The following is a 12,754-nucleotide window of genomic DNA, read 5'->3' on the forward strand; positions in this document are numbered from 1 at the left end:
GGTCATTCTCGGACGGTGTGGATGAGAGTCGCCCTCAAAACGGCGCTGCCCTTGCAGCTGTGTGACTCTGCAGTGTGAGTGCGATTCTTCCTGGCGAGAGAAGCTCGGAGACGCCTGAGCTCTTTTCGGTTTTCCTTTCGCGAGAGCTCGCCCCGCGTCCGGTCCCCGGGGGCAGCCCCGCGCGCGGCCTGGCCCTGCGCTCCCGGCCAGCTCTGCACTGGGCTGCGGGCCGCGGAGCGGGACCGAGGGCACGCGGGGCACTGGGGGGTTTTGGGGCCGCGGGCGGCGGCGCGCGGTTTTCGGTGGTGACGTCGAGGAATCAGGCCCAGGAAGTCCCCGCGCCCCGGGCACCAGGACCCAGGCCGCTCGAGCCACCCAGCCGGCGGGCTGTGTGTCCGGCGCTTCCGGGTGTCCGGCTGACCCTCTGGCGGGAATCACTCCTGGGGACAGTGTATGTGCGCGGGGCGGGGAGGGTCGGAGGGAAGGGGCGGTCAGTGGCGAGGACCGGGCTTCTCTGCCCGCCTCGTTCCCGCGCGCTTTGCAGGCGTCCTGATCGAGGCTGCCAGGTGGGTGAGAAGGCGGTCCTGGACGCGGAGAGGAAGGCCGACCCCCGAAGACGGCGGTCCTGACTCTCTGCCCGCCCCCCGCCGCCCCAACTTCGGGCAGAGGTATCGCTGAGGGGACGCGGCCGTGGGGGCGCAGGGGAGGCTTGGGGGCGCGCGCGCGAACTGAGAGCCGCTCGGCCGAGTCCCTGCCGCGCGCTCGGGGGCGGGGCCGGGGCGCGCTCGGGGGCGGGACCAGCTCTTCCGGGGGCGGGGTCGGGGCGCCTTAAGAGGCGGGGCCGGCTCTCCTCAGGGCGAGCGAGCCACTCCGGTTGCACCGGCACAGGGGAGGCGGGGAGGGGGCGGGAGGCTGAGGAGGGTCGCGCGCGCGCGCCGGGGTCAAGGTCACTGGTCGGCGTCCAGGTTTCCCCGCGGGAGCAGAGCCGGTCCCCGAGCCCCTCCGAGCGCAGCGCCGCCTGCCCGAGGTTAACGCAGGCGGTACGGAGGGAGCTGCCGTCCAGTCCAGTCGGCTCCGCCGCGCGGCTCCCCGTGGGTCCACGACTCTGTCCTGCTTGTCGCTGCCTCCCTGACCCCTCACTCACTCTCCGCCAGTGTCTGCTTCAGCCGGCTGCTCTCTCTCTGTGTGTTGTGTGTGTATGATCTGTGTAATATGTGTGTGGTATGTGTGGTGTGTATGTTTGTATGGTGTGTGATGTATGAGGTATGTGTGGTGTGTGCGGTGTGGAGTATATGTTGTGTGTGGTGTGTGATCCCTGAGGTGTGTGTTGTGTGTGTGTGTGATATGGTGTGTGTGTAGTTTGTGTATGATGTGTGGTGTGTGTCATGTGTGTGTATGCTATGTGTGGTGTGTGTGTATGATGTGTAGTGTGGTATGTATGTGATTTCTGTGATGTATATGTGGTGTGTGTGTGTGGTATAGTGTGTATATGTAGTGTGTTTGATGTGTGTAATATGTGAGTGTATATTGTATGGTGTGTGTGGTGTGTGTGTGATATACTGTGTCTATGTGGTGTGTATGTCTGTGATGTGTATGTTGTGTGGTATGTATGATGTGTGTGGTATATGTGGTGTGTGTCTTGTGTGTGGTGTGTGGTGTGTGTATGTGGTATAGATTGTATGTGTCGTATGTATGATGTGTGTGGTGTGTGTGTATGTTGTGTGGTATATATGATGTATGTGGTGTGTGAATGTATGTTGTCTCGTGTGTGTGATGTGTGTGGTATGTGTGGAGTGTACAGTATGTGTGTGTGATATACATTGTATGTGTGGTGTGTATAATGTGTGTGGTGTGTGAGTGTATGTTGTGTGGTGTGTCTCGCGTGTGGTGTGTGTAGTGTGTGTGATGTGTGTACCGTGTGAATGTATGTTGTGGTGTGTGTCGTGTGTATGATGTGTGTGGTGTGTGTGTATGCTGTGTGGTGTGTATGATGTGTGTGGTCTGTGTGTATATTATGTAGTGTGTCTTGTGTGTGTGATGTGTGTGGTATGTGAGTGTATTTTGTGTGGTGTGTCTCCTGTGTGTGCTGTGCGGTGTGTGCATGTGCGCCTTGCGCTGTGTTTGATGTGTGTGGTGGACGCACACAGACTTGGACCGGGCGGAGCCTGTGCTCCAGGCGGGAGTGTATGTTGTGGTGTGTCGTGTGTGTGTGCTGTGTGTGTGGGTGTGCGCCGTGTGGTGTGTATCTCGTGTGTGTGCTGTATGTGTGCGCCGTGTGGTGTGTGTCTCGTGTGTGTGTGGTGTGTGTCTCGTGTGTGTGCTGTGTGTGTGTGCCATGTGGGGTGTGTGTGTGGTGTGTGTGCTGTGTGTGTGGGTGTGCGCCGTGTGGTGTGTGTCTCGTGTGTGTGCTGTGTGTGTGCGCCGTGTGGGGTGTGTGTGTGGTGTGTGTGCTGTGTGTGTGGGTGTGCGCCATGTGGTGTGTGTCGCGTGTGTGTGCTGTGTGTGTGCACCGTGTGGGGTGTGTGTGTGGTGTGTGTGCTGTGTGTGTGGGTGTGCGCCATGTGGTGTGTGTCTCGTGTGTGTGCTGTGTGTGTGCGCCGTGTGGGGTGTGTGTGTGGTGTGTGTGTGTGGGTGGGTGTGCGCCGTGTGCTGTGTGATGCGCGTGGTGGGCCGGGTGGAGCCCCGCTCCAGGCGGGAGAGCTGGGGCTGCAGGCGGGGCGCCCCGGGCTCTCAGGGGCATCCGTCTGCGGGAGCGGGGTAGGGGCCTGGCCGCGTGGACCCCTAAGCTGTGGACGGGAGCCCTGCCTGGGCAGCAGGGACCCCCGGAGAAGGCGGCGCTTCCTGGAAGGGGGTCCGGGGACCCGGCGGGAGCCTCAGACGGGGCCGGGGAGCAGAGGGAACCCAGAAGAGGGGCGTCTCCCGGGCTCTGTGCTAAGTTGCTTCAGTCATGTCTGACTCGGACCCCATGGACCGCAGAGGAGCCAGGCTCCTCTGTCCACGGGCTTCTCCAGGCAAGAGTACTGGAGTGGGTTGCCATTTCCTCCTCCAGGGCATCTTCCTGACCCAGGGATCGAACCTGCGTCTCTTAAGTCGCCTGCGTCGGCAGTCGCGTTGTTTACCACTACCGCCACCTGGGAAGCCCCGGGCTCTCATGAGCAGTTTGGTTGAGTTTTGCTGAGACTGTTGAGAGGCGGAAGGGAGGGAGGTGGGGGTCCTGGCTCGCCGGTGAATGACGGGCTGCGGTGAGGGTGGGCTGCCTCGCGGGGCCCTGGCCTGCCTTCCTGCCCAGGGCTGCAGTTGCCCGCCTGGGCTGGAGGTGAAGGCCGGAGGGCACCTTTCCGTTTTCATCGCTTCTGGGACCCTGAAACCTCTTTTCTCATAGAAACCTTATTCCAACAAATGTGTCCAGGTTCCAGAGTGGACTCATAAAGCCTGTTTAATCCACAGTGCATCATGTCATAGCACATAAAGCTTACACAGCCCATCACACATACCATAGTAACAACTGGTATGAAAATTACTAAGACCCTGTCTTAGAGTTTACTGCCTGTGGGAAAATTCATTGCAAATCCCAAGTAATCAGCTAGGAACACGATGGTCAGTTGGGGACTCTCTGATATGAAATGGTTACACAGGACAATACCTGTCCTGTTACAAATGACCGGATATCACCAGAGTTGGCAAAGGAGGAAACTGCCTTATATTTTAGTTTTTTTTTTTTTTTTTTAATGCTTTAGAACTTAAAAGTCAGCAAACGTTGTCCTATCACATTTACAGTTAATGCATTTTTATCCGTATAACTGAGGGGAAAAGACACTTCACTGACTGCATTTGTTGTCAGTATCTGTTCTTGACCGTCGGCCTTTTAAACTGGTGCTAGGATTGTTTTCCTGTCCTGGGGTTTTAGGATCAATGCTTAATATCGTTATCATAGGTCTCGCTTAGACAGCCGTTGGGACGAGAACGGCAGAGACCTCAGTCACGTGGTATTTAAAAAGGGACTCTTCTTATATTTTGTTACATTATTGTTGCATTTGTGGTTGTCATTGTCATCAGCAGCAGCATCATGACTGAGATTTATTAAACGTTTACTGTGTGCCCAGCACCACACTTCGAGAGCCTCTTCTTTAGAACACCCATTAACAGTTGGCAGCAAAAACTAGTTTCTGCCAAACAGTGTTTCGAGAACTGCCCTGGCTATCATTCACGATTTTTGGTCAGTCAATAAACACAGAGCATCCTGCACGTACCAGATCCTGTGCTGGACTGTGGGGGATCCACCCTGATGGAAACGAACCCCAGTCATCACAGAACTGCCAGTTGGAAAGACACATAATTAAACTGATAGCGAAGTCAGACATTGCAGATGTACAAAGGGCAGGCGTCGAGCAGAGGACCTGGGGACAGGCCACAGGGGCCTGTCCTGGGGGCCAGAGCTGGGGAGAGATTTGAATGCAGACACAGTGGACAAGGCAGAGAAGCAGGACAGGGAGCTCCCGGGGGAAGCGGGGTGTGTGGAAGCTGGAGCTGGGGACGGCACGGTGTTTGAAGAACCGAGAAGGGTGGGATGGGATGTGATGAGGGTGAGAAGTTGGCTGAGAAGCTGCTGTGAGGGGTGAGGCTGGGGGACAATGGAAGTCAGAGCGTTCAGGGTCTTGGAGACCCTCCCTGTGGAGTGAGGTCTTTTAAGCCGAGAGAGATGGGATTTGTGCTGGAAGGTCAGACTTGCAGTGAAGAGACTGTGGCTTTGGCAGTGGGGTGGGGCAGGGACTGGGGGCAGCAGGGGAGGGATAGTGCCTGCCGCGTCCCGGCGAGCTACACAGGGCCTGGGCCGGCTGGTGACACTGGGCTCAGAAGGACTAGCATTTCAGGTAGGCTATGTGGATCACGCTGATTTTGGAAATGTACATGGTCTCTATCTTCATCTTTGAAACTGTGATAAGCTTAGATTTGGCCTTTTTGGTTTTGTTTGGCCTTTTGCTTTTTTTCCTTTGAGGCCCAAAAGATAACGGTGCGTCTAATAATCACTGGTTATCTATTAGGGGAATTATATTGGGTAGGAAACACAGCCTGGGGCTCTTGGTTTCCCAGAGGTCAAGGGGGCCAAGAGTGGCTGCTGAATGGCAGGGTGGAGGTGGGGGCGGGGGGGTGGCTGTTTCAGTGAAGAAAAAGTTCTGTGGGTACAATTTTATTCTTAAGCTTTTTTTTTTTTTTAAATATGGCATAGTCCAACTCAGAAAAATCATTAATTAATCTCTACCAGGAGTTGAATTGCCAGTTTTGAAGACTGTGAAGTAGAATGTTGTTGTTCAGTTGCTAAATCATGTCCGACTCTTTGCGACCCCACGGACTACACCCCCTGTCCTTCACTATCTTCTGGAGTTTGCTCAAACTCATGTCCATCGAGTCGTTGATGCCACCCAACCATCTCATCCTCTGTCATCCCCTTCTCCTCCTGCCTTCAATCTTCCCTGGCATCACGGGCTTTTCCAATGAGTCGGCTCTTCACATCAGGTGGCCAAAGTATGGGAGCTTCAGCTTGAGCATCAGTCACTCCAATGAATAGTCAGTGTTGATTTTTATCTATGAAGCCATTGTGCTGCTCACAAATCACTTTCACCTGGCTTAACTCATTTAATTAAACAGTAAACTTTTTAGTATCAGAAAGTACTGTTTTTTCACTTAAGTGAACACTGGTCTGAAGTAGGATATCTTCATTTTAATCACTGATATTAACTGTAGCATAATTATTGACATTAAACAACTTTTGTTAATGTCACTAACTCTGCTTTTGTTAATTGCTGATATGCAGTTAATTTGGTGTATAGACTCGACCTCTCAGTCTGCACAGCTCTCCCTTGAGGGCAGGACACTCCTAGTTCCTGCTCCCTTTAGCCTTGCTTTCTATCAGTTTTGCTCCCTAACTCTCACGGACACAATAACTTTAATTTGTACGTCACTGACCACTTGGTGATGGCAAATGTTTGTTGTGTTGGTGTTTTTATGGCTCAGATGCTCTGGATTGTCCAGTCTTCCACTGCCTCTTGGCAAAGTGACCAGATTCAGTATAATATTCGTCAGGGAACAGGAGTCATTGCTGGTAGACAGTGAGCAGTCTTCCAGTTTACCCGGCACGGAGGGTCCGCTGCAGAACTACTTGGTTTCGGGCTTCCCTGATGGCTCAGTGGGTAAAGAATCTGCCTGCCATGCAGGGGGCCCTGGTTCGATTCCTGGGTCCGGAAGATCCCCTGGAGAAGGTATAGGCTACCCACTCCGGTATTCTTGGGCTTCCCTGGCGGCTCAGTTTGTAAAGAATCTGCCTGCAATGTGGGAGACCTGGGTTTGATCCCTGGGTTGGGAAGATCCCCTGGAGAAGGGAAGGCTACCCACTGCAGTATTCTGGCCTGGAGAATTCCATGGGCTGTAAGGTCTATGGGGTTGCAAAGAGTCAGACATGACTGAGCGACTTTCACTTTCACTACCCGCTTGTAGGTCATGCTGGCAGTAACCTGAAGAAGACGTGGAGACATTCCGGGGGTCCCATCCTGGCCCACTGATGTGTTTCTCTTCTCCATCCTCCATGTAAGCCCCACAATGGTTTAGATGCATGCTTCTGTTCTTTAGACTAAACAATTCTGATTTAGTGGTTAGTTGTTAAATTCCTAGTATTGATTTGAAGGTGATCATATTTATTTACATTTTAAATGCATGCCACATTTTTTACCAATTTCTAAGTGTTTTCCTGGGTTTTCCAAGTGGAGCAAGTGGTAAAGAACTCGCCTGCCAATTCAGGAGATGTAGGAGATGCCTGTTTGATCCCTGGGCTGGGAAGACCCCCAGGAGAAGGGCATGGCAACCCCCTCCAGTATTCTTGCCTGGAGAGTCCCATGGACAGAGGAGCCTGGTGGGGTTGCAAAGAGTTGGACAGGACTGAAGTGACTTAGCATGCACACACAAGTGCTTTCCCGTGGAATGGATTTTACAGCAGACCTGGGAGGTCGCTTGACAACTACCATGGGCCTCTGTGCAAGCAGGTTCTTGGGATCTGGGACTTCTGTTTCGGCGGGGTTGTGAGATGATCCCCGGTGTTGTCATTTGCTTTGGGGGTGGAACTCTGGAATCCTGCTGGGTGAGTGCCACACTTGCCCTGCCCACGCAGTGAAGCTGTCCGTGTGAATAGAGTTTGGAGAAGATGGTTCAATGGAAAGGATTCATTTGTCTCACTTGCCTGGAAATGCAGAGAGTGGTGTCTGACTTAACTAGCCCAGGCCTGCAGTTGAGGCTGTCTGGCCGCTGGAGTGGAGAAACCGGGAATGTTAACGAGTAAAACAGCATGAGCTCCTGATAGTGGTAAAGCCGTGGACTGTGCCCCCTCTGGTACGGCTCTTTTGCCCACAGCTATCAATAATCATTTAGCAAATCCTGTCTTGGTTTATATGTGCACCAGTATATGTTATTAAGGGGAATGACCAAGATTAATTTATTTAGAATGTAAGGCGTGGTTTTATGAGTCAGATGATCATGTTTATCTCATGAAACAAAAGGAAGTCTGGCTAGTTCCTAGAGGCACAGGGGCGATTACAGCATTGTCTGTCACTCTTTATCTGTCGCTTTAAAACAACGTGACTGCATCTGTAGTTTCCATACGCTGTGACGGGCAGGACGCTGGGGGTGAGCCCTCCTATGATTTCTGCTCTGGCACCTGCGTTCAGGATCTACACGAATGAGAGTTATTGGCTTGGGTACCTCATCAAGCTTTCTGACTGTGAACATTAAAAATAATTATAAACATCTTAGATTGTCATTGGATAATTTAAAAATATATAAGTACTGGAATGCTGAGTCTGTATCTTTTTTTTTCTGCATCTGTATGTTGACTGTTTCTTGAGTCGCTGTCCTGTGCGACTCTTGGCCATCCCATGGACTGTAGCCCACCGGGCTCCTCTGTCCGTGGGATTCTCCAGGCAAGAATACTGGAGTGGGTTGCCATCTCATTCTCCTGGGGATCTTCCCCACCCAGGGATCGTACTTGCGTCTCACGTCTCCTGGCACTGGCAGGCGGGTTCTTTACCACCAGCGCCACCTGGGAAGCCCCCTTACCCCAGGCTAGATTCTGGTTCCGTTGATAAAGAACAGCCGTTATGAAGCTTTTGTGGATAAGTAAAGCCTATGCTGGAGCTGGGGGTGGATTAAGGGTCTTGATGCAAACCCGACTAAGGTCCCTGTCTGAAGCCTGGAAAGGGACAACGAAGGGCTCTGCCGCCCACGGGCTGCTTCTGAGTGACGGGGGAAAGGTGCCCTCCCTGGGCACACGGCGCTCAGGTCGGGAGGGTGATGGGCTCAGACTCCGCCCAGCTGGGCCCCGAGCCCTCCCTCCGGAGCGGCGAGCCGGCTCCCGCAGGTCACGCAGCGGGTCTCAGAGGGCTCGGCCCTCAATCCCCCTGCCCCGCCGAGGCTGTGAGCTGCTGCATTGCGTGCGGCGTTGTGACCGCAGCAGTTATCGGAAACGCGCTCGGGCTGCGGGCCTCCGCGCTGGGGTGTGGTGAGGACGGAGTGGGGCGTGGGCCGCCTGCCTGGGGGAGCCTGGTGTCTAGGGACATCCCCCCGGGCGAGGGAGGACCTTCCTCGGCACGACGGACGCTAGAACGTCAGGGTCTGGCTCCATGGTCCCCTGCCTGGTCCATGCACTTTCAATTGGGAATATTCCAGAACTCGCCTCTGTCTCATCCCGCCCCACGTGTGCTGGCTCTGAAGGGACGGGAGGGGCCCGGGAGGGGTGGACGGTCCGCCTGTCATCCTGGTGCCGAGAGCGGCCAAATCCACCGCGCTCAGCCCTGGGCTCCATCACCACTCTCCTCCCGTTTCATCTGAGATGGGGAAAACTTGCTAAATTCACAAGCTACTTCAGCTCCTCCCTCTACCTGCATAAATAGGGAAACCATTTGTCCTTTGACTGTGTAAGTCATTTTTGGCTGGGTCCCTCATTTTGCATGGTACCGATCTTATTGCGTGTTCCTGGTACTGAACCCGCAGCAAGCAGTCCCGGAGTGCCGTTGGTGGTAAGAGTTCCAATTATAAAAGAAACTGTGAGAACAGTTCCCTGGATCCTGGACCATAAGACTCGAGCCAGAAGCCTCAGGAGCAGAGTAAAGCCCCTGCAGTCAGGAAAGGATCCTTCAAAGAATCCTCTTTTTTTTTTTTTTTAAACACACTATTTCAATGCCATGTGCACATTGTAGAAAATCTGAATAAAGAATGGAAAAGTGTACTTTATTCAAAGTAGAGCCCCTGGCCTCAGGATTTATGTGTCATAGATACAGTTTTCAGTTCCCCTTTGGAAGATATATGTTCCCTGATTTTTAAAAAAGTATATGCTCATTGAAGAAAATGTGGAAAATACATGAATATGGGGAAGAAAATAAAAGCCATCCATAATATCACGCCCAAGTACGAGTCATTTTGAGGTTTTTTTTTAAGATTTTAAACATACTCAGTAAGATTCTGCAAGGTGAATTTTGTCCTCTTTTTTTAAACTGTTGTTTTTGTATGCAGTAAAAATCATGTTAATATAAAGCATTTTACTTTAAGCATATTTAACGGTACCGTTCAGTGGCCCTCAGTGCATTTACATTGTTGTGCAACTCGGGGTGGCTTTTGATTGGCTCTTGTTCTGAGCCAATGATTCTTGTGTGCGTGTGTGCTTAGTCGCTTCAGTCGTGTCCGACTCTCTGGGACCCCATGGACAGTAGCCCACTAGGCTCCTCTATACATGGGATTGTCCAGGCAAGGATGCTGGACTGGGTTGCCCAGCCCTCCTCCAGGGGATCTTCCCCACCCAGGGATCGAACCCATGTTTCTTGTATCTCCTCCGCTGGCAGGTGGGCTCTTTACCACTAGTGCCACCTGGGGAGCCTAACACTTGTGTAGTCTAGTTAAGCTAAGTTTTCCAGCCTTCACATCTTCTGAGTGAGCTGGCTAGTCAGTGTGACCCCACCCTCCAGATCACAGAAGGTGACCGTGTGGGCCAACCAGAGTCCCTCTGGCGGGATGCCTACCAGGTGAAGATCTGGGCTCTGTCGCTCCAAGGATGGCGTCGCCGGGGCTGGGGGCACCATCTCTGCTGTGGGGCTGGAGCCAGTAAATGAAGCCGAGTGGAGGGGAGAGCACAGCCGGCTCCTCTGCAGCCCTGGGTGGGGCCGGGCCGCTAACGTGAGAGCTGACTCCTGGTGCGGGTGGGCTCTTCTCCCCTGGGAAGGAAGGGCTTCTGATGGAGGGAGGCGCCAGGACTGGCTCATCACGGCAGCAAAGGTCTCACTGCAGGTGCTACCAGAGTGTGTGCTGGAGAGCTTGTACGCTCTGACACCAAGACTGAGAATTCCTGTCTCATCGGACACAAGCCATGGCCTGAGCACCACCGATTCAAATTTATACTTGTGCTAATCTTTTCAGTTACAAATGAAAACTTACTCTGGATGTCTTTAATGACTAATGAAGCTCTAACATTAAAAATGTATTCATGGAACTATATTTTGTCTCATCTAGAATTTCTGTTTTCTGTTAATTGCTGAATCTTTTCTTGTTATTAACTTCTTAGTTTTCTTTTTCCTTTTTGTTTCTTCTAAGCCATCTTAACCATTTCGAGTATATGGTTCAGTGGCATTATTCACATGGTTGTGCTTTTCCTTTTAATCAATTTGTAAAATCTCTTTTAAAACAAGGGACATTAATGCTTATGGCAAATTTTTTTCCTGCTTCTTCCTTTTCCCTCCTTCCCTCCCTTTCTCCTTGTCCTTCTTCCATCCAAAAATGTAACAGTTTTTGTGGTCAATTAATTTCCTTTGTGATTTCTAAGGAAAATCAGAGGTTTGGGGTTTAGGAAGGATTCCTCACCTGTGATTAGATCAATCTTCACATAAATTTTCCTTTAAAGTTTGTATTTTGTTGTAATTTGCCTTCTTTCTCACATCCGACCCTTCATTGATGGAGTTGGTAATCTGCGTGGGGGGAGGGGGGGTGTCTCACGAGATCTCATGAGATCTCGTGAGATCTCGTCGTCCTGGGCACGGAGTGTGTGCCCGCTCTGCTCTGTGTGAGGCGGAGTGAGTGGGCGGCGCAGCGGCTCCGCCGAGGGCGCTGTGGAGACTCTGGGGCGTTTCTGGTTGTCTCGATGAGGGGAGCTCTGGCACTCAGTAGGGAGTTTGGTCCCCTTCAGCTTGTAACCCTTACCTGTCTTTCTCCAGCACAGGTCAGTTAAAAGCTGCTGTGACCGCCTCCAGGGTTCATAGCGGCTCTGTCCCCAGGAGCCAACAGGTAGAAGCACCCAAACGTCCATCAGTGAGTGCCTGGCTACAGAAATCGTGGTGCATCCACACAGCGGAATATCCTTTGGCCACGAAAAGGGGTGAAGCCCTGACTCCTGCTACAACGTGAATCTCGAAAGCGCTGTCAAGTGAGAGGAGCCAGACACCAAGGGGCCCAGAGGGACGGTCCAGACCTGGCAGAGACAGAAGGCAGGCTGGGGTGCCGGGGGCTGGGCGGGAGGATGTGGGGGATGTCCAGCAGCTGTGAGTTTATGCGGGGATGAGGAAAATGATGCAGAACTAGATGCAGGGGTGGTTGCATCGCCTTTGACTGTCCTAGATGCCCTTGCTCTGTTCACTTGGAAATAGTTCATTTTAGGTTAGGTGAATTTCACCTCAACTGGAAAAGTCAAACAACCTTAGGATGACCCTTAAAGACGGTGGACCCACCCGCAGCCTGCTGTCCCTCCCCGAGGTCACAGCCTCCCCTCTTCTCTACCGCCCCCTAGTGGCCGCCACCTAAAGTCCAGGCACCTTCTTGATTCCAAGGCTTCCTGAAGCCCTTTTCTCCGGGTCGTCTCCCCTCGTGTGTTCAGTCACAGTCGTGACCAACTCTAAAGCCCGCCAGGTTCTTCTGTCCATGGGATTTACCACGCAAGAATCCTGGACTGGGCTGCCATTTCCTTCTCCAGGAGTCTCTCCCCTTACCCACCTGTTTTTGGAGAGGGGGATACTGAAAGAGTGCTGAACATAGGTGAAGAGAGGGAACCCAGAATTTCTGGAGTAAAAAAGACCTGGATTCCATTTCTGCCCTACTACTTACCTGTGACTTTGAGGACACGTTGATTAACTTCTCTGAGCCTCGTTTTCTTAACCCTGTAACACCTTTAACACACACAAGGTCTATAATCATGGTTGAGACAGTAGATGACTTATTACACACAAAGCCGCCTGAGCAGTGCCGGCCCCCAGGGACCTGGTGATGAACGTCAGACGTTAGGATGACCATTAGGTCCTGGTCCTCCTTCAAGGTCTCGGCCAGAGGCCATCCCTTCTGTGAGGCCCTCCCGACTCTGCAGGGAGAATCCAGTCTGTGTGTGTATATACATACACACACTGGATGCGGACCATTTTTAAAGTCTTTATTGAATTTGTTGCAATAGTGCTCTTGTTTTATGTTTTGGATTTTTGGCTGAGAGGCATGTGGGATCCTAGCTCCCTGACCAGGGACTGAACCTGCATCCCCTGCCCTGGAAGGTGAGGTCTTAACCACTGGACCCCCAGGGAAGCGCTTCCATGCCGCTTCCAGCCTTGTGTTTGGCTTCTGTCTGCCTGCCCTGCGCGCTTTGTCGCACTTGCCTCTTCCCTGGGGGCCCGAGAGCCCCTCAGATCGGAGGTTCTCCTCCGTTCATCAGACGGCGTGCGTTTCCTGTGCTCCTGTCTCCCTCAGGGCT

General features: G+C 52.6%; 1 long non-coding RNA gene across 1 annotated transcript; it reads left to right on the forward strand.

Annotated features, from left to right (window-relative positions):
* The first annotated feature begins 939 nt into the window (after positions 1-939).
* On the forward strand, positions 940-11,506 carry LOC122452425. The gene is made up of 3 exons (XR_006272687.1): positions 940-1,091; positions 6,493-6,582; positions 11,241-11,506. It is a non-coding gene; the product is annotated as an uncharacterized LOC122452425 (long non-coding RNA).
* The last annotated feature ends 1,248 nt before the right edge of the window (positions 11,507-12,754 follow it).

Source organism: Cervus canadensis, chromosome 13 (genome assembly GCF_019320065.1).
Source record: "Cervus canadensis isolate Bull #8, Minnesota chromosome 13, ASM1932006v1, whole genome shotgun sequence".
Taxonomy (NCBI): Eukaryota; Metazoa; Chordata; class Mammalia; order Artiodactyla; family Cervidae; genus Cervus; species Cervus canadensis.